At 38.1% G+C, this 24,793-nt stretch overlaps 1 protein-coding gene across 2 annotated transcripts in view; it reads right to left on the reverse strand.

Annotated features, from left to right (window-relative positions):
• The window catches only part of DPH6 (diphthamine biosynthesis 6), a 475,806-nt gene that overhangs the window by 88,333 nt on the left and 362,680 nt on the right, over positions 1–24,793 (reverse strand). The window lies entirely within an intron of this gene.

Here is a 24,793-nt window from a genome sequence, read left to right on the forward strand (position 1 = left end):
AAAGTTTCCTTAATGCCTTGCCAAAGGGTCAGCCACAAAGCAGCTCTACATTTAATTTGAAGACTTTCCTTCAGTTTTAAGCATGACTATCTCCAGAAAATCTGACAAAGATTTTAAATGACTGGTCTGCAAACCAAAGTAGAGTCTTTACTTATAGGACTAGACAGATTTCTGTGTTTTCAGAAAGCAAATCCAAAGCTTCACTAGCTTCCAGTGAGTGTTTGGAAGATGGGAAAATAGAGACACATGAATTATATGACCCACAATCATACTAAGTAGCAGAGTATGAGCCCTGAGACCAACAACTTAGGTTCCAAACTCCTCGGATTCCTATCATCAACACACTCTGCTCCTACGCAATACACTGTTCTTGATACAGTATGTGGCTTTATTCCTAAAAAGAGATAGTTTCCTATAAATTTCAACTACATCATATGGTTTTGTGAAAAATGACAGATCTATATGCGTAAAACTAATTGTCTAATGCCCCTGGTAACATATGCTTTCTTAAAACAAACAATAACAATAGCAAATGTAGCTGATAAAGTCTTCTGCCTGAAGGCTTCTGGCGCCTTAACAGAAAATTGTAATCAAACCAGGCAACATGCCTACAAAATCATCCAAGATCCTGGTTAATAAAATACCCACATACTATCCAATACAATTCATAAACAATAATACCAGAGTCGCAGGACTAGAAAGGGCCTCAAGCCATCATCTCATCCACTCCTTTAATTAAATGTAGGACTGCATTTAATCCATCCCTGAAAAAGTTGTTGGCTATCATTTTCTTTAAAATTGCCATAATTTCACTAGGTAAAGAGGCAATGGAAAAAAAATGGTTTAAGCTCTGTCCTGAAGGACGCACCAGAAATATGGTGCTGCATTTTCAAAGTAAGCACAAGCCAGAATCCACAGTCATTATCTGAGAAATCTTTTATATACCAAATTCTTACAATGATTCTTCTGAGCTCAATATAGGAATATAGCACTTTGAGAAAAATCCAGAGGTAATGATTTATATTACAAAAGTATTCTTTACATAGTAACACTCACAAATGTAAAACCACAGGACATCAAAGTTCTACAGGAGATCTTATTTTTTAAAGATGAAGAAAACAAGGCCCTGTAAAGTAGGAGACTTGCTCATATTCATACTCAGCAGAAGAATAGAATCTAGAATGTACGCCTCCATTCCTCTATCCCACACTGCTTCATTGTGCACACAGAGTAAGAGCATAGTTATATTTTGAAGTTTTTATTTGAGAATTTCCTCAATTCGCAGAATGATAAGCAGGAAATTGATTTTTGATAAAGCACTGGGAAAACAGAATTCAATTTATAAATATTCCATTTAAATGCAACTCTTGAACACATCTATTACATAACACTAGTAACTATAGTGATGAGAGAAGAGATTGCATAAGGAAGGAACTGGAGAATTGGTCCATACAGAGTTTCTAGTCACTCTGAGGTATGGGGGCACACACTCTTCCTTTAAGTATGAACCATAACCTCAAAGAATTTTTGGAGTAGAATATATACAGCCTGACTCTTGTCCAACCTGTCCCAGTTTTATAGATGAGGAAGCTAAAGATTAGAGTTAAAAAATTTCTCCTAGGTCACAATCACTGACCAATTCATTTTGATTTTAGGAAACTATTTTTGGGGAAGAAAAGAAAGTCTTCCATTTGAAAGATTTATGAAAACCTGAGGGACACATATGCTTCAGAATCAAACCAACTTATTTGCCAAGTGGCAAACTTTTCAAACTTATTTGGTAGAAGCATTCTTTCACAGATATTCTGACAAATGGATGAGCTCTTAGAGTCCTTTTCCCTGTCTCAGAAGAAAATTCATCTATTTATTCTGGATTATTTTGAGAAGTTATTCTATACAGTGTAGTGGCTACTTTTTTTTTCTTGTGACAAATATATGCAGTCAAACAAAACAAATTCCCACACTGGCCATGTCCAAAAATGTGTGCCTCATTCTGCCTATTTAGTCTAATATTTCTCTGTTAAGTGGTGGGTAACATTTTTCATCACTGGTCATTTGGCATCCTGGTTGATCATTGTGTGGATCAGAATTCTTAAGTTTTTCTAAGTTGTTTTTTTAAATGAGATATATATCAAGAACCAACATCAAGAACAAATCTCTAGAATGTGGCATGAAGCACTTAGTGCACTGATATGTAACTACATTAATACCCACTTCTGACAGAACTGAGAAGGTTTGGGATAGTGGATACTATGTAGAATTCCCCAATATCATGGGAAAATTATCTGTACATTAGGCCTCCTTCCAAAGCGGTAGGAAGAGCACTTTTCTCATTCTAGTAGGAGGACTGGGCTCCTAATTGCTAAATTTAAGAGTACTACCACAGGAAGTTCATATTCTAGAATATGTTCAATTTAAAAACACTGACTTACAGGGCAGCAATCTAAAATTATCTTAGAAAAATGTTGTATTATATCAGTTCATACTTTTGTCTCTAACAGATATTCAAAGAGCTTCTGAAACAGGGAGGTCTACCCTCAAGCGATAATTGGATATTCCTCAGATCTGAAGTAATATCTGAGTATCATTTAGAACTCAGTGTGTTTTAGTAGAGCTTTGCATTCTCTATTCTGTAAAGGAGCCAAATATAATGAGATCTTATCAAATATAATACAACCTCAAGGCTGCCTTTCAGGGACTGTCCGTACAATGACATGCAAGTATCCACCCAGAGGCTGATCCAACCTAGGATTTTTTTTTTTTAACACAATAGGACATACTCATAAATACCCAGGACAGAGAAATCTTTTATTTCCTCTTGGCTTTAATCCAGCCAACAATGTCCTGAGAGGGAAAATGGTGTTAATATACCTGAGCACTTCAGTGAGAAAGATGGAAAATCACTTATGGTGCTGAAATAAAAAGACTGCTGCAGGGAAAGAGAGTCTGGAAAAATCTGCTGTGGCTGCGAGGCTCAGGTAGATGATTCTTTACCATGTTTTTGGCCAAAGCAGAGGTTTTTATTTTTCCTTTCTATTTTTCATTATAGGAATAATAAAGAAAAATAATTTCAAGCTTATGTTTTCTAAGCTATAGCAATAATTCTATATAGGTACTCAGATAAAATGCATTATATTTTACAGTTTGGTTTCGATGCAAGTATATTTAAATACAAAGTTTTGGAATCTTGCTGAAAAATAGTCTGCTTTAAATCCTATATATTTCGTTAGATTGACAAATAGTATATAACCTGTCTTCCAATTAAAACAAAAAACCCAGCACTTCTTGGGTTCTAATTCCAGCTCAGTCAATAGTACATCACTTAGCATTTCTGGGCCTCAGTTTCCTTATTTGTCAAATTAAGTGGTTAGATTAGATCCATGTCTAACATTTTCTAATGTTTTATTTTGCTCTGATCTTTCATTAGTAAAGGCTCCTAAGTCTCTGCCTTTTAACATTTTTTGTTCTTGTGTTACTGGTTCTGGAGCCAGAGGGCCTGAATTCTAATCCTATCGCAGATGAATATTAGCTGTGTGACCTGGGGTAAATCACTTAAACTCTCTGGGCTTTAGACAACTTTCTAAAATTTATCTGTTAAATTAGAGATGGGATGAAATCTGCCTTTGCGGAGGGTTTTCCCACACTGCCCAAATCACAGAACCTTGACATACTGATTTTGGGGAGCAGCAGATGAAAACAAGCAGTATCACTTTGTAAAAAGAGTAGATGTGAAAACAAGTCTGTGGGTATACGGGATATTAGTCAAAAGAGCCAGTCAAGCCACACTGTCCCAAAGATTTTCACAGATGAAACTGACAGGAAGATAATAAATTCATGGAAAATGGCACCGGTAGGTTAGCATTTCACTAAAAATCTATATTCATCACCAATGTCAGTGGAGTTACCATATTTGGACTCAGTATCTTAGTCCCTGCTATGCTCTGTGAGAAAGCATAGATGGCATTAACAAAGCAAAATTTGGAAAGGTGAATGGACTTGACTAGCTGTGCACAGAGTTTATTTATGCTGTGACACAATTTTGAAAGTAGTGATGGATTAGTTGAAAATAATAATAGGGATAGAAGTAGGAAGTGAACCTGTGATTTCATTGGTTTAGGAAACATCAATCCCGGTGGGTCCCTTTTCTGAGATTTGTAGTTGCTCGCTGCCCAGGGCACTGAGAGTTCAAGTTACTGGCTTAGGGTTCCAAAGCTGGTATGTGTTAGCATGGGACTTGAATCTAGGACTTCTTGACCTCAGGTCCACAACTTTATCTTTTATGCCATAGTGTCTCATATTTTTCTTAACAAGATATCCAATGGAGAGAACAATGCCAAAAAAAGGGAAAAAAATCCTGGAAATACTGCTAGCCCCAAAAGACAACTAGGAGGACATAAAAAAACTACTAACCCACATATCTATTTTCTTATGTTTTTAAGTCCTTATGAGAAGGCTGTACAGATGGAGTAAGTGATATCAGTGATGAAAATATAAGGGAACAGGTAGAAAAGATTTTTCTACAACAGGTCAAATCAACAGTCCCTCAACTGACTAAAAGGTTCAGCCCAGAGAATCAAAAGTTTCATGGCACTTATTTTTTGTTGATTATGCAAAATATTCTACTTAGAAGAGCAAAGTGTAAAAAGTGTAAGTGTAAAAACCCTTAAACAAAGAATTTCTCATTAAGGGCATTTAAGACTCTTTAATAAAAGAAGCCATAGAAATAAATCTGTTCTACTATGAAGAGATATGCTCACCAAAGGTGTTTACCATTGTTATGGAGGATGTCCTGTTTAGGGTTCAATGGAAAAGAGATTTCCCAGAGCTGGGCAGGTACCCCCTGAATACACCTGTTTTCGGCCAACAATGTGTTGGTTATATTCAGCTCAAGAACATTACAAGGTCTCCTCAATGAGTTTCATGGTAATTCAAAAGAGATTGGCTTAGCAATCCATACGGAACAAGCCAAATGGATGAGAAAGGCTTTTTGGCAAAACTGCTATGCTTTCATGGCCAATTCATAGTATATCAGGACATACAGCTATGACTGACATGCAGAGTAAGTATGATAAGAGCTCATGACTGAATATAAATGAAAGAGTAGGCAGAATTACATTTGGAAATTATTCAGGGCTTTAAACAATTTCAAACATTTCTTTCAATATAAAAACCCATCTTTTCAACACAAATGATCTGGTGATACTACATAGTTACACATCTTGAAACATTACAATCTCGAAGGAGTCTTGCAGATTATTCAAAGGACAACGGAGAGAGGCATGGTGGTGTAAATAACTACAGTATGTTTTCAAATAATGAGCTAGACACAAGAAGTATTATCAAGGACATAATACAGGAATATGATTGGTAAAAGGTAGGCCAGTTATGCAACGATAGGGTGGGATAAGAGAGAGACAACTCATATGCCAGATTAAAATTAGGATAATGCTTTTAAAAATGCAGAGGAAGGCTTTAAGTATTTAATCAGCGAATTGGCATTTATTAAGTGTCTGCTATGTTCCAGACACTATACTAGATACTGGGGGTACCTAGGGTAGTTAGGTAGGGCAGTGGATACAATGCTAGGCCTAGAGTCAAGAAGACTCATCTTTGTGAGTTCAAATCTGGTTTCAGACATTTACTAGCTTGTGACCCTGGGCAAGTCACTTAACCGGTTTACCTCAGTCTCCTCAACTGTAACATGACCTAGAAAAGGAAACGGCAAACCACTCCAATATCTCTGCCAAGAAAACCCCAAATGGAGTCATGAAGAGTCAGGGACAATTGAAAAATGGCTCAACAACAACAACTAGGGATACAAAAACAAAACGAAAGTCAGTAAGAAGCTTATATTTGATTGGGGGAAAACACCACATACACATATAAGTAAATACAAGAAATATATAAATACCGGTAATTTTCCAGGGAGGCACTAGCGACTGGGTGGGGAGGGATCAGGAAAGGTATCACGTGGGGGATGAGTCTTGAAGGAGCTAAGGGATATCAAGAGGGGGAGCTGAGGAAGGACTGGAGGCTAGAGACAGAAGACAACCTGTACACACAGGCAAGGAGAGAGGAGATGCATAAGGAAAAGCATTCAACTCACTCTGGCTGGACCAGAGTTAATGAAGGGGAGTAATGTGTAATAAGCCAGAAAAGGTAGACAGAAACCATATTCGGAAGGGCTTTAAATGCCAGAAAAGTTTAAATTTGATCCGAGAAGCAACTGAAAGTCAATGGAACTGTCTGAGCAGATGAATGGCATGGTTAAAGAGATCTATGCTTTAGGTCCAGAATGTTGAAGAGATCCTTTAGAAGATCTTTAGGAAAACATGGATGAGAATTATTGAGGGCAAAAAGGTATCAATGAGTTGTGACCTGCATTGTTGGAGGAGATGACAGGAATGCTCACAACTCCATCTGTCTTTCTATCTACCTATCTATGTCCCCAGGCTGAAAGTACAACAGCTATGAGTGGGCCCTGATCCCACTACTGATTGTCAGGGGAGCTTCAGTGTTGTGCCCATTCACCCCTCCTTAGGCGGCCTGGTTGTACCTCCCCATCCTGTTAACTCCTCAGCTCACCACACTGGTGACGGACCAAGTGCAGACACCAACTCAACTTAGCCTCCTCCAGCTTAGAACTGAGCTCAGGTGAACCTTAGCTTCCCCAGTAGCAGGGATTACAAGAATTGTCACCATACCCAGCTTCACACAATATTTAAAAGGACAAATGCCTCTATAGCATGAATTCAATGCAGGCATTGTTAAACAAAATGGGCACCTGCATAACAAATTCATAACTATTTGGTTTAGATATACTCATTTGCCAACAGTTTGGTGTTCTTGCTCAACTATTTTCTTCTTAAACTATATTATTAAAACAGATTTCATTAGATCTACAAAAAACACAACACACCTTCCAACTTTCAAATTAAAAAAAAGAAACACCAGGTGTTAAATTTGTTTTCCTATTCCACTATGGACCAATGTTAAAGAAGGCAAAATATTTCTAAGCACTTTGAGAATTCGACTACCCTACACTTGACCCATGTTAAATATTCTCATTAAAATTGCTTCAGATGAATACAAAAACTCTGTTTAATCCTAACCCTGGGGAAATGAAATATAGCAGCCACAAGATGAAAAGCCTATCTAGTTATTTGAATGCACTGCGTGGTCTTAGCATAGGCCATAAGAAAGATCTATTTTAATATTTCAAATCAGGGCACATTCAAAACACAACATACAACTACAAAATAAATGTCATAAACCTGATGTGACAGAAGAAATAAACAGAAACATGCATTTTCCTCACTATTGAATTTATGATGGGGCCACATGGAGTTCATGTCGATATTTTTCAAAACTATTAGCTTTTTCCTCTTCATAACATGACCAATTACATTAATTAATCTGTAGGAGATCATTTGACAATGTAAAGGGCATATTTTGGGGCTAATTTAATGGCAGAGTTTTTGCTAATGTCAGCTATCACTGTGTGACTTGAAAATGCACTTTAAAAAATATGTCATATTCTGACTAGTCTTTTTTGGAAATCTCAGGGCTTTCCCCCCTCCTTTTTTCTTAAAGGCCTGGTTTCAATTAGCATATCCTTGACAAGGTACAACAATATTGTGGGCCTTACTTTTTATTTATTTTACCATTCACTGTTGGCACTCCCCTAAGCTTGAAAACATATTTTTCTCTGTCTGCTTTTACATTTGGCAAACATCAATCTTTCCTAAGCTTAAATGCCACTGTAGTTGACAGGGCTGCTTTTGTTCAACAACCTCAGCTTATAAAATACCTTATTATGCCAAAATTTATTTCTTTATTTCTCGGTACGATCAATTGGTATCAGCTCTTCTTGACAAACTAAGATTGCTAACAAGTAGTAGGTGGCTTGGAAAAAAAAATGTCTATGATGAAATTGATTTAATAAAAGTTTAAATGATAACTCAGCTATTTAAAACAGTTGGCACATTTCCCCCTTATCAGGTCATGACAACTTTAGAGAAGGTTGTTAGATGGTCAGCTACATGGGCTAAACTGTGGGAAAAAAAAATCTACTTCCCCAGAGGCAGTTTGCTCTTCAGTTTAAAATACTAACCTATCTTCTGAGAATTCAAGTCAACTTCAGACAGTCGAGGGCTTAAAAAAATACTCTGTTGACAAATTCAATTTAGGCAACTTATTTTCTGAGTTAAATCAGCTTCATTGCCTTTTTTTTTTTAACTGACTTCAGGACTATATGATTCATCACTGTATCTATCAACTCTGGATAACAAAGCTGATAGGGTAAAATTCTGACAAGGTATGGTGAAAAATGGACCATTAATATTAAATGTGTCTGGGTAATTTTCACAATCTGGTTCAGTTCTGGGATCCTTATGGAACGCTCACTGACCTTAATAAAGTTAGCTAGCTAGGGTTTTCTATGCCCAAAGTATTTTGTTATTTAAAGAGATGACATGATGGGGCTTATAACATGGTGGAATCATATTCTACAATGCTAATTTCTCCTGTTAAAATTTTTACCAGGCATATGGTAGGATTCATTAGAAATTATCCATGTCATTTTTTCAGGGATCAAAATATAGTTAAGAATATGACGGCAGCAGGGAGCAATGGATATGGAATCAGGAGAGACCCGGGCGTAGATCCTGCCTCTGACACTTACAGCATCACTCTGGTCCTTCTACACCTCAGTCCCCTCACCTGAGAAGTGAGCACAATAGCATCTGTAGCACCCACCGCACAGGGCCGTTGTGAGGATCAGAGGAGACCACGCACACAAACTCCTGGACAAATGTCCACTATTTTGCTTATTAGAAAATGACACAACCTTTCTGGGACATTTGTAAGGTCCCTTTATGGGCTGCAACTTATATAGGAAACAAGCATTTCCATAAATTGCAAAATTTTTAAATGGAAAAGAGAGAGGGTGGGGCAGTATATTAGGAAGGCAGAATTTATGATTTCAAAGAGAATCTCATATGTGCCTAAAAGGTCCGGAACCGCAAGATATAAGGAATTCTCTAGGCAGAAGGCAGGAGAACTAAAGCATGTATTTACACTCCACAGTAACAAGCCCACAAACCAGCGTCCCCATTTTGATATTTTCATCAAAAGCTTCCAGGCCCAATAAGTCCGCCTTACAAGGGTAACCAGGAGGCCACAGAGAAGCGAGATGGTATAAGGCAAAATCGTATACATGCTTCCCCTCTACGGTAAGAAGATTACCCACTAGCCTCTAGTCAGCTCTGCTACCAGCAGCTCAGCTTCGGCTGTAGGCGTCTCTGGCTCCAACCGGAAAAGGAAAGGAGGATCTTCAAGCTGTCTTCTCCCCTCTTATAGAGTTTTGGACATCATCAAGCGCCGCCTGAACGACCAGGGCCGATTGGTTCTTGACTTGGCCCCTCCCCCTAGCGTAGACCACATTAACACACCTCCCCTCAGCCAGCGCCACGACTCATCACACAGGAAGCTCTGGTCCTGCCCCGGAAGAGCAAGCCCCAGCGTCCAGGGAAGCTCAACGAGGCGAGCTGAGTCATTCAAAGAAAACAAAGTCCATTCTGGCTACAGGCAGTTAGGTGGCGCAGTGAATAGAGCACCGGCCCTGGAGTCAGGAGGACCTGAGTTCAAATCTGGCCTCAGACACTTGACACATTTACTAGCTGTGTGACCTTGGGTAAGTCACTTAACCCCAATTGCCCTGCCTCCCCCCTCCAAAAAGAAAGAAGAAGCCAGGGGTCTCAGACAATTGACACACTTTCTAGCTGGGTGACCTTGGGCAAATCACTTAACCCCAATTGCCCTACCTTCCCCCATCAAAAATAAAAAATAAAATAAAATGAAAAGAGAGAGGGAAAAATCACAAGATCATAGATGTGGCGCTCGCTTTAAGGGGACTCAGAGGACATCTAGTCCACCCCATCATTTTTAAGGTCAAGAAGACTGAGGCCCAGAGAAACAGAGTTACTTGCCCAGTGTCACATGAGTATCGTTGATGGTAGGAATTGAAACAGGGTCCTTTGGCAGCTAGGTGGAGCAATGGATAGAGCCCCGGGGCTGGAGTCAGTAAGAACTTAGTTCAGATCTGGCCTCAGACACTTACTAGCTGTGTGACCCTGAGCAAGTCACTTTGTCCTGTTTGCCTCTGTTTCCTCATCTGGAGGAGAAGGAAGTGGGGTTTTCTTGGCAAAGATACTGAAGTGGTTTGCCATTTCCTTTTCCACAGAGGCAAACATGGTTTTAAGCAACTTGCCTAAGGGCACACAGCTATTGAGTGTCAGAAGCAGGATTTGAACTTGGGTCTTCCTGAATCCAGGCCCTGTGCTCTATCCACTGAGCCATCTAGTTGCCTCTACCTATGTTGATCTGATCTCAAACACTTCAGTCTTGAAACCATCTCACTCAGAGGCAGTGTAGTAAACTGGAGTCAGGAAAGAACTTGGTTAGAATTCTGCCTGAGAGCTCTGTATCCACTGGCAAGTCATAACTTCTCTGGGCCTCACTTTCTTCATCTATAAAATGGTGTAACAACAATATTTCTGGCAGCTGCTGCAGGGATGAAAGACCAATAACACCAGCACACAGGAGTGCTGCTAGCACAGATTCTTTGATCTGCATTTTTAAGGAAAGCAACTTTAAGAGGTTTACAATCTCACTTTAATCAAACATACATATATCATTCACTTAGTTCAGGGGGAAAAGCCAGCACCCTGAACTTCAGAGCAAATACAAACAGAAATTACACACAGATCAACAGACAGGCTTTGTCTGATCAAGACATCACATATATAGTTACAAAAAAGAGAAGCACCAACATCTGAATTTTCAAAGTGGGGGGGGGGGGGTCCATGAGCGCTGCTTCAACAGTGTACCCAGAGTCTCATCACCAACACTCTTTCAATAAGTGTGCCCCCAAAGGCAAAATGCCAACTTCAGAGCTCTTATACTCTCTTTAGGGTCCTGAGGGCTCAGAGCCTACTTAGCAAAAAGGTTTGGGGCCTGGGGCCTCATACCTAGTTAGTGAAAGGGTGTGGGCCTGCCTCTACTCAGGCCTCCCTTTGTAGGCCCCACCTGAGGTCTATTCACTGGGTGGGAAAGATCTTTCACTTACAGATTGGCCTTACAAATGGGAATAACAATACTTATAGTACCTGCCTCCTCAGATTTTTGGGAGGATAAAATGGGGTAACATATGAAAATGTCTTGCACACCTTAAAGATACATATATATATATGTGTATGCATGTATATCTATGTGCTTATATATACATGTCAGCTATTATTAATAAGTATTGCATATGGTTACATATTTAATCTTGTTTTGTTCATTAATTCATCATTATCTTCAACATCACCCTCATTAACAAACATTTATTTTCCACTATGTATTAGGCCTTTGAAGGAATATAATGTGGTTCTTGTCCTCAAAAAATTTACTTGTAAGCTCTCTGTGGGAAAAGGCCGCGTGCTCCATGGCATCTGGTGAAGTATTGGGAACAAAAGAGATGTTTAATGAGCTCTTAATGAGTGAAACAAAAGGCAGACAAAAGTTTTATAACAAAAACTGGCATTTACTTAGTGCTTTAAATATGTAAAGCATTTAAATCTGTTATTTCATTTGATCCTCATAATAATCCTGGCACTTTAGCAAACCAAGTTTTATTGTCCTCATTTACAGATGAGGAAATTGAGATTGAGAGAGTTTAAGTAAATTTCTGACCTTCCTAGAGCTAGTCAGTGCAATGGGTAGGATTTGAACCTGTGTCTCACCAGATCTCAAGGCCAGCACTCTCTTCACTACTCTCTTCACTATACTCTCTTCACACTGTCTTTATATTTTAATTAATCTATCTTTTGATCTCTACAAAAATGTGCTAACAGCTAATTTTGGTAGCAAACCACATGGATAATTTGTTCTGAATTTCTGCTTATGTTTTTATGCAATATTAGCACATACCATGATGGAGATTTTTAAGAGAACAAATTGTTAATTAAATTTTAATAGATTTTATTGAAATTTGACATATGGTGAGATTTTTCAGAGATTTGGCCTCAAACTGACTGAGATCTCCAGTTCTTATAAGCACTAATATAATATTGATCACATGGGTTCCCAAATGTGATCAGTCTTGATCAGAGTCACTTAATGTGGACCCTGCTGTTCAATTCCGCAACTATGATGTCATTACTTAAAGTAAAGGGTGGGAATGAATTGAGATGTGGTTAGCAGGGCCATTACTAGCAAAGGTAAGCTCCTATTTTTGGGCTGATTCTTTTTGTGAAGCAAATTTACATAGGAGAAAGCCTAATCTTCTCCTTCCCTCAATCTAGCTGAACATTTATTATACCCCTTCTCTGTGCAAGGCCCTATATTACCTGCTGACCAGATATAGATAAAAGCACAGGCAAAAATGAAAGAGTCTCTCTCCTTAAGGATGTTACATTTTAGTGGAGGTGCATAGATATACAATGTCCTCATGGACAAGGTTAAGAGTGTTGGGGTAAAGGAAAAAGAGAAAAAATTGAGGCAAAATGCCTCAAAACACTGAACAAAGTGTCAAGGGCAGATTCCTGGAGCACCCTACTAGTGACTTCCCTGTTAGTGTGACATGGATTCTTTAGTGATTACATTTTGGGTCTAGACATTCCCTCCCTTTGGCTTTCCTGACCCTACTCTACATTATTTCCCTCTACACATCTCCCACAGAATGCATATATTTTGACCTAACTCCTTGAATCTACCTCATGGATTTCTGGCTTTGAATAGGCTTGAAATACGGACATTGCTTACTTTGTCATCGGCTAACCAAGAGCAATGGAGGTCCCCATCGCCACCCCCATCTTCAGTGGGACAAAGGGCCGTAATAGGGGCCCAGAACACATTCAAATCTTTATTTCTCATAATCAGTTTAATAAGTCATCATTACGGCTAGAATTGATCCTTTGGCCATTGGAGACTGGGGCTGGGACAGAACTATGAGAAGGATAAGTGAGGGAGGAAATCATCACAGAGCTTCCTGTTCTTATCTAGAATCTTAAATAAGCATCTCCCTACTCCAAATGAGTTTTAAAGTATTTAAGATGGTGGTAAATTGTCCAGGAATAAGGCAAATCACAATGATATAATCAGAAGAGTACAGACTACACCTGGATTTAAAAGACAGAGTCTGGCTTCCTGCCGTAACAGCTTCTGGTCGCTTTTGTTTCCTCATCTGTAAAATGAGAGAGTTGGCCTCTAAGGCTCCCTTCAGCTCTGACCTTCTCTGATTCAGGGCTAAAATGTTCCAACCATCGCTGCAATAATCACTTTATTCAAAGACACAAAGGCACCTGAAGCTTGAATTCACTCATACATATGATCAGAATGGATACATGCTAACTGAATTGCCTGTTAAGTGTAGACATTAAATTAATAAAATTCAGGAGCCGGAGTAACTTTTACATCATTATAAATAAATATTTGGAATATTTCCATCTATCAATAGTGCCATCTGTCCTATCCAATACAAATGGACTACAACCCATATGGCTGATTTTCCCCCATTGATTACTCTGATGAATGAGCTAGCGGAGCTACTCATAAAACCATCATATTCTATGACACTGTCACTAAAAAGAACTGAAGAAAAGAAAAACACAAGATGATACTTCATTTGAAAGCTGTCAATTCAAATCAGTGAGAGTTTTAATAGCCTAAATTATAGTTCTCAAAGTGCCAAGTTCTGAATTTTATTGTCCCAATCCTAAATTCTCCTAATACCTTGAAGCAGAAAGACCCTGAGGTGGTGGCAGCGAAGCATATTAGGAAGAATATAAGAAATTCATATTATATATCATTAGTAATACATACAACAAATGCATTTTTCTAAATCTTTTTTTTTCTTGTAAATACACATAATTAGCTTACAAATTCCATTTAGCTTAAGAGAGAGACATCAATCACAGCAGAGTGGCCTGAAGGCTGGCCTTGGGAGTCTGGAAGAATTGAGTTCAGGTTTTATATTTGATACATATACTAGTTGTGTGACCATAGGCAAGTCACTTAACCTCTGTGCTCCAGGTCTAGGCCTCTCTACGACTATAAATTCCACATGAATTGCTGATCTGCTTCGATGGAAGGAGTTTCCATACCAGAAATTTCCAGCATTGATGAAATCACAGAATGGGACCCCTACATGTCTTATATAGTTCAACAACTGCATTTATCCAAATGCTCATTTTAGAAACAGACTATAAGTCTGAAATGCCATTTAGTTTTATAGAATAACAGTGTATTGGATAGAGATTTGGAATCAGGAAAACCTGGATGCGAATTCCACCCCTGACCCTTATTAGCCAAGTAACCACGGACAAGGCAAGTCACTCAACCCCGCTGAACCTCAGGCCACTCTCAAAATATATGTACCAAATTACAGACAGGTTGTGAACGGCCTCAGAGGAGGCGATTCCCATACTGATGAAATCACTCATCCTTATCCATCCTTCTTTCCACACAGACAAAATCACGAGTCCTTGACTTAGCTTTATATGAGGTTCCAAAAAGGCTGTTCCAAATAAAAATAGAGAGAGGCAGCCTGACATAGTGGATAAAACATTGTGAGGAGACCTAGCTGGGTCTGAATCCTGCTTCAGACATTAGCTGCATGACCATTGGCAAGTCATTTAACCCTTCAGAAACCTGTTTTTCAATGGGGAGAAGTGATATTTGTATCCTCCATGAGGATATGAAGGGAGTGTCTTAAAAACTTTAAAGTGCTATTAAAATGTGAGTTCTTATAAACAGGTTCTGGCACATTTAAAGAAATCATCTGCTTGGTTTCTCTTTGCTTAGAATAAAAATCAGATAGTTTTCAATTCAATCCATAATCAGCAAATATTTATTCAGCACTTAATATGGGCCACACAGGCACTGCACTAATGTGTTAGGGACATAAATACAGACTGACCGTCCCTGCCCTCAGGGAGCTTAAAATATAATGGAGGAAGACACACAAAAGAAAGCTGAACAGAAGGGAGAGGGAAGATTTTAAAAAAATTTTCTTTTTACCTGTTACAGTTACAGTCTCAAATAATAGCAGAAGAATGTTGTAGGAAGATTTCGCACTGAAATATTATTCCTAGTAACTAAGTCAATAGAAGCTGTGGCTTGGGATTATAATTTGTCCAGTATCTATGTGTGATTATAAGCTTTACGAGTTTTTGGGACTTGGGCTTAATTTTGTAGTTCTCCTAGCATCTAACACGGGGGCCTTGTACTTAGTAGAAACTTAATTCTCATTGGATTAATGCATATTGTATAAATCTACTATGTGTGAAACAACTATAATAACCATGAAAAATAATAGATAATTTACAGGAAAAGAAATACTATTAACTGGAAGGCTCAGTGTTTCTAATTTGATTTAGTGTTTTTGTATCAGTTCAAGTTGTCACGTGGGCATTGGTGACTTTGGTTCATAGACTTGGAAATTACTTTTATGTTTTAAGGTCTGTAATGCTGATTAGGACTCATTTTGCCCAACTGAATTCTGAACGGTACACCAGGATTTGCTTCTCTGAGAAATATTTTCTCTACTGGGACTTTGTCCTATGGAGTATATAACTGCAGAAAAGTAAAGAGACTATATAACAGGCATTAGGTGTCTTTTATCATGTAACTGGATGAAAAGAATTTGGCTTACTTTGAAATATTAAGATGTCAGTTTTGAAACTTCCTGTGGGTGAATATTTTTACTTAGGAAGACCTGAGTTCAAAACCTTTCTCAGACACTCCCTGGCTCTACGATCCTGGGCAAAACACTTAACTTTCTGCGCCTCAGTTTCCTTATCTGTAAAATGAGTAAAGTAATAGCACCTACCTCCCAGGGTTGTTGTGAGGGTCAATAAGTTAACATATATAAAAGAAGGAAAGAAACAAGCATTTATTAAGCCCCTTCTAGGTGCCAGGCACTGTGCTAAGCTCTTTGCAAATAATATCCATTTGAGCCTCACAATAACCCTGAGAGGTAGGTGCTAGTATTTCCCCCATTTTACATTTGAGGAAACTGAGGCAGAGAGGAGTTGAGTGACTTGCTCAGTGTCATACAGCTCAAACGTGCCTGACGTTGGATTTGAATTCATTTGGTCCTAATTCCAGGCCCAGTACTCTATCCACGATGCCAGTGAGCAGTTCGGTGGTAGCTGGAAAGGGATATTCTGGTTAGGAAAATTAAGGAGATGGCGAATAAACTGATGTACCTTTTCAAGGAACAAGTACAGGGCTGATCTGATCATGATTCTAGAACTGATTAGAGGATAGCATAGCAGATGTAGAGGGAGTGAAGGAGGTATAGATCCAGGTTTAGATGTAGTGGGCAACCGAGACAAGTACCAATCAGGACAATGGGGCCTGAGTGAGCACATGGGGGCAGGGGTGAAAGGGTTAAGTCCTCTTGGTGGCTTCTGGGCAGGGCTAGGCTTGGAGTCAGAAGACTTGGGTTTGCCACTCAGCTTCTCTAACTGTGCAATCATGAACAAATTGTGTAACCTCTGCGAGCTTAGGAATGTGAGCTTTAGAATGTGAACTCCTTGAGGGCTGGGTCCATAGTTTTGCCTTTTTTTGGATCCTTACCATTTAGCACAGTTCCTAGCACTTAATAAGGGCTTAATAAATGCTTGTAGACTGACTTATCTGAAAACTTGGGATACTTCTACTTGTACAACTTACTTCATAGGACTGTTGCAAGGAAAGCTCTCTAAGGCATCATAAACATGTGAGCTACTATTATAGAGAAAATGGAATAGCAAAAAGTTATACATATATCACCCCAGAGGCAAAAAATAATTCATCTTCAACATCAGGTCATTAGGATCAGATTTTCTGCAAACATCAGAGTCATACATGGTTCACTGAAGCTTAAACTCAAAATTTCTTTTTCTCATAAATGGAAGCAGAGTGGTTCTATAGCAATGCTACCAATGTTGGAAGTCATGGGGGCAAGGCTATCTCTCGGGGATGCAATTTAAATCTAATGCCATTTTCTAATTTAAGAGAGACATTCTCAGTTGAATGGGCTTAGGAAAAGAAGCAAATGGAGAGGCCAGGACTGCTGGAGAGAGGGCTTTGCAAGTTCCCTGCTGCCAGTTAAGTCAAGAGATAGAAAGATCTGTTTATGCTAAGCTGGATGTATATAAAATAAGGTTCTTCCAAACCATGGTGTCTGGAAGCACGTCTCGGGTGCTTTGGCTCAATTGAAGAAAGCACTCAATGAAAATTATGGAAACATATGTTATTGGGACATATTTCTACTTTTTGAACTAACAATTATTGCTGATGCTCTTCACTTTTTTTTTTTATTACCATGATTCTTGTTCTTGGTGCTATTTCCTTTTGCACAACATGCTGTCATGCGGTGAATCCAAGCACTGAAGTTCGGCTATAGTCTTCCCTCTAAGACTGCCAGGGAAGAAGAGCACTGTAAATGCAATATGTTCAGTCTTGGCTGGGTGGGAGGATCTTATGTTTTAGTCTAGTTGGTCCTATCAACAACTGAATGCCTGTCAGTGAGACTGTATGCACAGCTTCCACTCTAAGAAGAGTCATAGGGAAAAACAGGTTAAGAAATGGAAATGAATGGGCAAAATGAAAACCTGGGAGGCTCTTAGGAAAGCCTATGGAATACCTCAATACTTGGAAGGTTTGTTGATTTCAGTGGTGAAGGAACTGATGCTCATAACAACCTAGCCATGTCTTATTAGACAACTTAAAGAGTAACTGTTACCTGGTGGCCCGTCTTCTAGTGGTTACCCTCTCCAAACTTACTTCATAGGATATCCTTAACAGAAATAAAAACATTAGGAAAACGGGTATGTTTGAGAAGAAAGCTAGTGAATTATTTTTGTGTCTGTTAAATTTGAGATGCCGATGGCACAGATAAATGGTAATGTGGGAATGGAACTAAGACTAGGGGCTAGGGTTGGATCTAGGAGTCATTTGCATAGAGAGGATACATGAACCCATGGGAATGAAAGAGTTCGCCAAAAAAAGAGAGTGTAGAGAGAGAAGTGAAAGGACAGAACTTTGTGGTCGTTTACTCATAGTTAAAGGGAAGGTGGGACATGAATGATTCAGCAAAGGAAACTAAGTAGAAATGGCAAGGCAAGTAGAAAGACACAAAGAAAAGGAATATGGAGGTCAAAGTTCAACCTAAAACTTTAACAACAAATTCCCAGGAGGCAGAAAAGAAAGAACACTCTAAATAACTGGAGACACTCTAAATAGTTGGCTCTAGAATAAGACCTGGGCTTAAATTCTTCCTCTGATGATTACAACCTGTGTAGACTTGGGGAAGGCACTTAACCTACCTAGTCCTCAGTTTCATCATCGAAAAATAAGGGGTTGAACTAAGTGGTGTTTGAGATCTCTTCCAGCTCTCTATCTATGATCTATTTGCATCATTCATGACAAGTTATCATTCATTAAAATCTTGAATGACCTCAAATGAGGGAGTAGCCACTCTTCCTAAAGGCATCCCATTCCATCATGAATAGTTCTAAATGTCTGGAAGTGCTGCCCTAAGTCACATCTTCATTTGCTCTTTTCCAACTTCTACCAATTTTTTCCATTTCTACTTCTGGGGCCAAGCAAAATGAATCTAATTATCATCCCAAGGGCCCCTTCAAATTCCTGAAGATTAGCATCATGTCCCTAATAAATTTTCTCTTCTCCATGGTGAACAACCTCAGAATATTCAACTATTTCTCACATGGCATGACTTTATAGCCTTTGACCGTTCCAGGTGCCCTTCTCTGAAAACTTCAGCTCATCAATGTTTTCTAAGTTGTTCTCATTTTAACTGCATTGATTTTCTTTGTGTAGAAACTTGTCAATTTTATGCAATAGAAACTGCATTTTATTTATTGTCCATTTTATTTTCTGTGATCCTCATTTTCCCTTATTTAGTCATGAACTCTTATCTCCCCTATCTATTGTAGTAAAAGGCACTTCCTTCTTTGTTCTGGATTGTCTGTGATGTAACCTGTTATATCTTCATTATGTTTCCATTTGGAGCTCATTGTGGCATATTGAGTCAGATATTGGTCTAAAGTAATTTTTGCCAGATTTCTTGCGGTTCTCCCAGTATTTTTTTGTAAAATAATTAATCTTTATCCCAGTAATTAGAGTCTTTGGGTTTAGTGAACCCAAGGCTACTACTATGTTTGTTTCCCTCTGAAGGTTGTGTACCTACTCTGTTACATGCATCAACTTTTTTTTTTAAGCATACAAAATAGTATTCATCATTATTGCTGTAAGTTATAGTTTGGGTTCTGGTATCAACAAGCTCCCCCTCTCACTTTTCCCCCATTATTTCCCTACAGAATCTTGACCTTTTGTTCCTCCAGATGAATGCTGTTATTTTTTTCCCTCTAGATCTTTAAAGTAAACTTTTGGTAGTTATGTTTATGATTTATACAGCATCGAATAAGTAAATTAATTAGGTTATATTATCATCTTTATAGACCAACCACGAAGAATTGTTATCTTTCCAATTATTTAGGCCAGTCTTTTATTTCTGTAAGGAAGGTTTTATAGTTGGATTCATCTGGTTCTTGTGTATATCTTGGTAGGTGAACTACCAAATATTTTATACATTCTATTCCAGTCATTTTTTCAGTCCAACTCTTTGTGACACCATTTGGGGTTTTCTTGGCAAAGATTCTGGAGCAATTTGTCATTTGCTTCTCCAGCTCATTTTACAGGTGAGGAAACTGAGGCAAAAGGGGCAAAGTGACTTGCCCATAGTCACACAGCTAGTAAATGTTTCAGACTAGATTTGAACTCAAGAAGATCAATCTTCCTGACTCCAGGCTGAGTGCTCTATCTACTATGCCACCTAGCTGCCCATACACCCTATAGTTACTTAGATTAAGATTTCTTGATATTGTCCCACTGGGTTTGGTTAGTATACAGAAAATGCTGGTTGCTGTGGAATTATGATCTTCTTCTGGTTTAGGCCCTTGGGTGATTCTGGACTTATAGTATTTCTTTATTATAGTCCACAATTTCTTCTGTTTTGCTTTTATCTCTAGTCTGACTAAATAGAGGCTTTGTTTCAAAGTCAGGCTTTTCTTTCACCTGATTTTTTGGGAGAAGTGGTTGGGCCTTGTTTGATCCTGTTGTAGATTACCTGGGCTTCTAATGCTGGATTCTACTTCCAGTTTATCTGTCCGCAGAATGCTGGTGGGCTTCAGGACTTGGATCACAAGGGGTTAAAGTGCTGCATCTTCAGGTCTGAGTGTTATGGACTACAGGAGCCCCCCTCTGGATATTACTGTCCTAGTCTGGGTGTCTCTGGCTCCCAATTCAAGCCTGTTGTCATCACTTAGTGAAGTGTGATCCCTGCTATGCTAGATCTTCCTTGTATAGGCCCTCTTATCTTGCCTCCTGGTACAGAAAGCTGCAGACTTTATACATTCCTGTAGTGATTCTGGCCCATTCTGGGAAGTTTACATCTTATTTTACCTTTAACCAGGCTGGCTTTTCTGGCTGGGTCTCTTTCCTATTACATATGGGTTTTTGGTTGACTTTCTGGACAGTTCTGAGCTAGATGAGAACACATACTGTAGTTTTTTTCAGATTAATTTTTAAATATATTTTTATTGATGTCTTTTTATATTTTTTACATTTCCCCCATATCCCTTTTTTTCCCTCCCAGAGCTCCATCCCCTTTAACAAATGATTTTTTAAAACAAGAGAAAAGAAAGAGAAAAAAATCAGCAAAACTGATCAATACATTGAAAAAATCTGTTTTATGCAAAGTTCCAAGCCTGTTGACATCTATTTCCCTCTCCCCACACCCTCACCAAGCCTTTCCCTCTCCTCCCTCTAACCATCGCAAAGGAATGGTGGGAGGTATATTCTCATATATCTTTTTCAGGACCAAATTTGTTCTTTGTAAATTTGCAACATTCAATTTTGATTATATTGTAGCTGTTCTTTCCATTTAATGTAGTTATTGTGTATGTATTTTCTTGGCTCTACTTTCTTCATTTTGCATCAGTTCATATGGCTTTCCAGGCTTCTCTATATTTATCTTATTTGTCATTTCTTACACTACAGTAATATTCTACTCTGAATGCCACAATTTGTTGGGCCATTTGTCTATATTGTTTCCAGTCCTTGGCTACCACAAAAAGTGCTGCTATAAATATTTTGGTGCATATGGAGCCTTTCTTTTTGTTAATGACCAGTTTGGGGTATATGCCTAGCAGCAGAATCTCTGGGTCATGGGTATAAACATTTCAGCCACTTTATTTAATAATTCCAAATTGCTTACCAGAATTATTGCATTAATTTATAGCTCTAGTAAGGATGCACTACTGGCCTTTCTTACCACAATCCTCATAACATTGATTATTCTCTTCCTTTGTCAACTTTGCCAATTTGCTGAGAGTAAGGTGAAACCTCAGGGTTGTTTTGACTTGAATTTCATTTCAGTCATTATTAGTGATTTGGTGCATTCTTTCATATGGTTGTCTATAGTTTTCAATTATTATTTTGAAAACTGTCTGTTCATAACCTTAAGCATTTATTTGACCACTTATCTATTGGGGAATGAAAGTTAGAGAGAAAAACATAGGAAGTTGAGAATAAAAATTGACAAGCCAAACTAATAGGTTTTTTTTCCCCTAAAGACTAACAAAATGGATAAACTGTTAGGCTAATATGATAAAAAAATAAAGAGGAAAATCAAATTACCAAGATATAACAAGATGATGTCAAAACAGAGAGGAAATAAAAATAATTAATAAAATAATCATCAGGAAGTATTAGATATCAGTAAACATAAGAATTCAAAGGAAACAGAATAGTAACTACAAGAAATGAAATATTCAGATTAACAAAATAAGAATAACCTGCTTTCACACAAAGACATTGAGCAAACCAGAAATGAACTGCCAACAGATATAAAACAAAGCCAAGTCACATGTATTTACTACTGAATTATATCAAACATTAAAAAAATTCTTAAGCTATAAAATATTCCTAAAAATAAAAAGAAAGCATTCTACAATATTTCTTTTATGTTGCTGATACCCAAACCAGGGAGAGACAAAAGACAGAATACCAATTTCAGTAATGATTGTAGATACAAACACTTTAAGTAAAATCTTCAACGTGATAACAGTAACATATCCAGAAAATAATTTATAATTCACTAAGTTGGATTCATTTCAGGGATCCAAAGATTATTCAACATTGGGAAAATGATAATAATAAAATGATTTTATTTTAATATTTCAATTATTTTAATTTTGACAAAAAATAGCACTCATTTAGGTCAAAACTATAAAAAGCTGACACACTGAAGGGAACTTCTTTAATATGATCAAAGGCAAATAGTTAAAACCATGAGCTAGCATTTCTTGCAGTGGAAAAATATGTTCCTAATACAAATGAAGTAAAGCAAGGATGATTCCTCTCCCTACTTTCATTGGACATAACAGCAATAAGACAAATGTAATAGATATAAACACTGGCATAATAAAGACAAATTTATTTTTACTTAAAGATAACATGTTGTCTTTGGAGACACTTTGGGAGGTAGTGGAGGAGAGAAGGGCCTGGCATGCTATGGTCAACAGGGTCACAAAGAATTGAACGTGACTAAATGAGTTAACTACAACAACATGCTAACATCTGAAAAAGCTCCAGAAGATCAGCAAAGAGAGTAATTGAGGTGATTAATAGCTAACACCGGAGAGGGGAATTGGGAAGAGCACAGAGTTCACTTAGTAGAGAGAATTGACAAGTAGAAGAACAAAGGAATGAGAAAATTTAGGGGCAGTTAGGATATTAGAGAGAATATTGTTGAAATGGATGACCTAGGGTTGAGGCTGGGTATCCAGGCAGAAAGAGATTGATTTACTGGACATATAGGGAAAGCATGGAGCACTCTGAACAGGTTCAGGAGGAGTGGGAGTGTAGTGTAGGGGTAAGTAGGGGTTGTGGTCAGAAAGGAAAATTTCAAAATTTGTGGTCTTAGAAATGGAATTGTTTCAAATAATGCAGTTCAAAGTATGTACAAATAAGCTTTTGGAGAGCAATCTGTTCATACGTGGTCGATCTGATCTCTGCTCTCATGGGAATGTTTAGTCTACACAAATTTATGAAGGAGGAAACAATAATTTGAGAAAAGGTGGGCACTCGTAGAAGGCAAAGCTATGACAGTCTCTACTCAAGAAGATTCAGTGGGTACCATTTAACTCTAGTTTAACCTATAAACTCCTCTTTTTTAAAAAAAAAAGCACATAAAAACCTTCATTATCTCACTCTACCATAAGTTTTCTGATGAACACTTTGTTACTCTACTGTTCCTCGTACACAATATTCTATCTCCATGCTATAGGATGCAAGTACAGGACATATTCATAGGATCACAGGATCATAGATTTAGAGCCTGGAAGGGACCTTAGAGGCCAGAGAGGCCAAATCCCTCATTTCACAGATGAGGACACAGAGGCTCAGAGAGATGAAATGATTTGCCCAGGACCACACAGTTATAGATATCTGAGGCAGGATTTGAACCCGGGTATTCCCAACTGTAAGTTCACTGCTCCGTCCACTGCATTGATGTAGAGCAAAATAATCAGAAACATGAGAAAAATATACACAACTTATTGCTGTTCAATTGTTTCACTTGTGTCTGACTCTGTGACCCGTTTGGGGTTTTCTGGGCAAAGATACTGGAGTGGTTTGCCATTTCCTTCTCCAGCTCATTTGACAGATGGGGAAACGGAGGCAAACAAGGTTAAGTGACTTGCCCAGGATCACACAGCTAGTAAGTGTCTGAGGTCCAGTTTGAACTTAGGTCTTTCTAACTTCAGACCCCACACTCTATCCATAGCACCCCTTAGTGGCCTGATACACAACTACAATAATGTAAATTAAAAGATCACCAAAGAGAAGACAAATTCTAAAGAAGTGTAAAACCAGTGAAGGTCTCAGGGAACAGGCAATGACGCATCATGGCACAGAGGTCGGGGATTATTAGGACAGAATATTGTGTACACTGTTAGGTGTGATGACTGGTTTTGTTTAATTGTTTTTCTTTGTTACAAGAGAGGTTCAATCTGGGTCTACGTCTGAAATAACTGATATAAAGGCAAAAGGCATTAATAAAACAGATTTAATTAAGTTTTCAAATGTTTTAATAATTCACTTAAATTTAACTTAAGAATTTTAGCAATTCTTTACATCTTTAATTTTTTTTAAAAAACCTGGGTAAGTTTTATTAAAGTACATATCTTTCTCCCTTCAATACCAAGACCTAGTTCAAGTGAAACCCAGTCCAAAAAGCAATTCCACTAGCTGGATGGATCTCTCCTTCCCCTTATTTTCCTATATGATTGTGCCTTTATCTAAATTTGTCCTCATTACATTCTACCTTGTATCATAGCTACTTGAATGTAGGGACTATGATATTTTTCATCTTTGTAATCCCTTCACCTAAACCAGTAGATTCCAAAAAGTAGATATTTAACAACTGTTGGTTGGATTTAATTGAATTGTTGGTAGGACTTTATGGAGTTTGCACTGCAGTGACACAGCTTTTGAAAACATAGGACTACCATGACAGAATATCTTGTCAGAGTAGAATTCACATGAAGGTTGGGAAATTCAGGTGAAAAGAACCATTTTACTTCCTATGAACTCTAAATTCTATATGCTATTTTTAGGAAAGAACAGATTCTTACATCTTACTCCATAGGTGAAAGCCCCATTAATTTCTCTGAGT

This window comes from Trichosurus vulpecula, chromosome 8 (assembly GCF_011100635.1).
Source record: "Trichosurus vulpecula isolate mTriVul1 chromosome 8, mTriVul1.pri, whole genome shotgun sequence".
NCBI lineage: Eukaryota > Metazoa > Chordata > Mammalia > Diprotodontia > Phalangeridae > Trichosurus > Trichosurus vulpecula.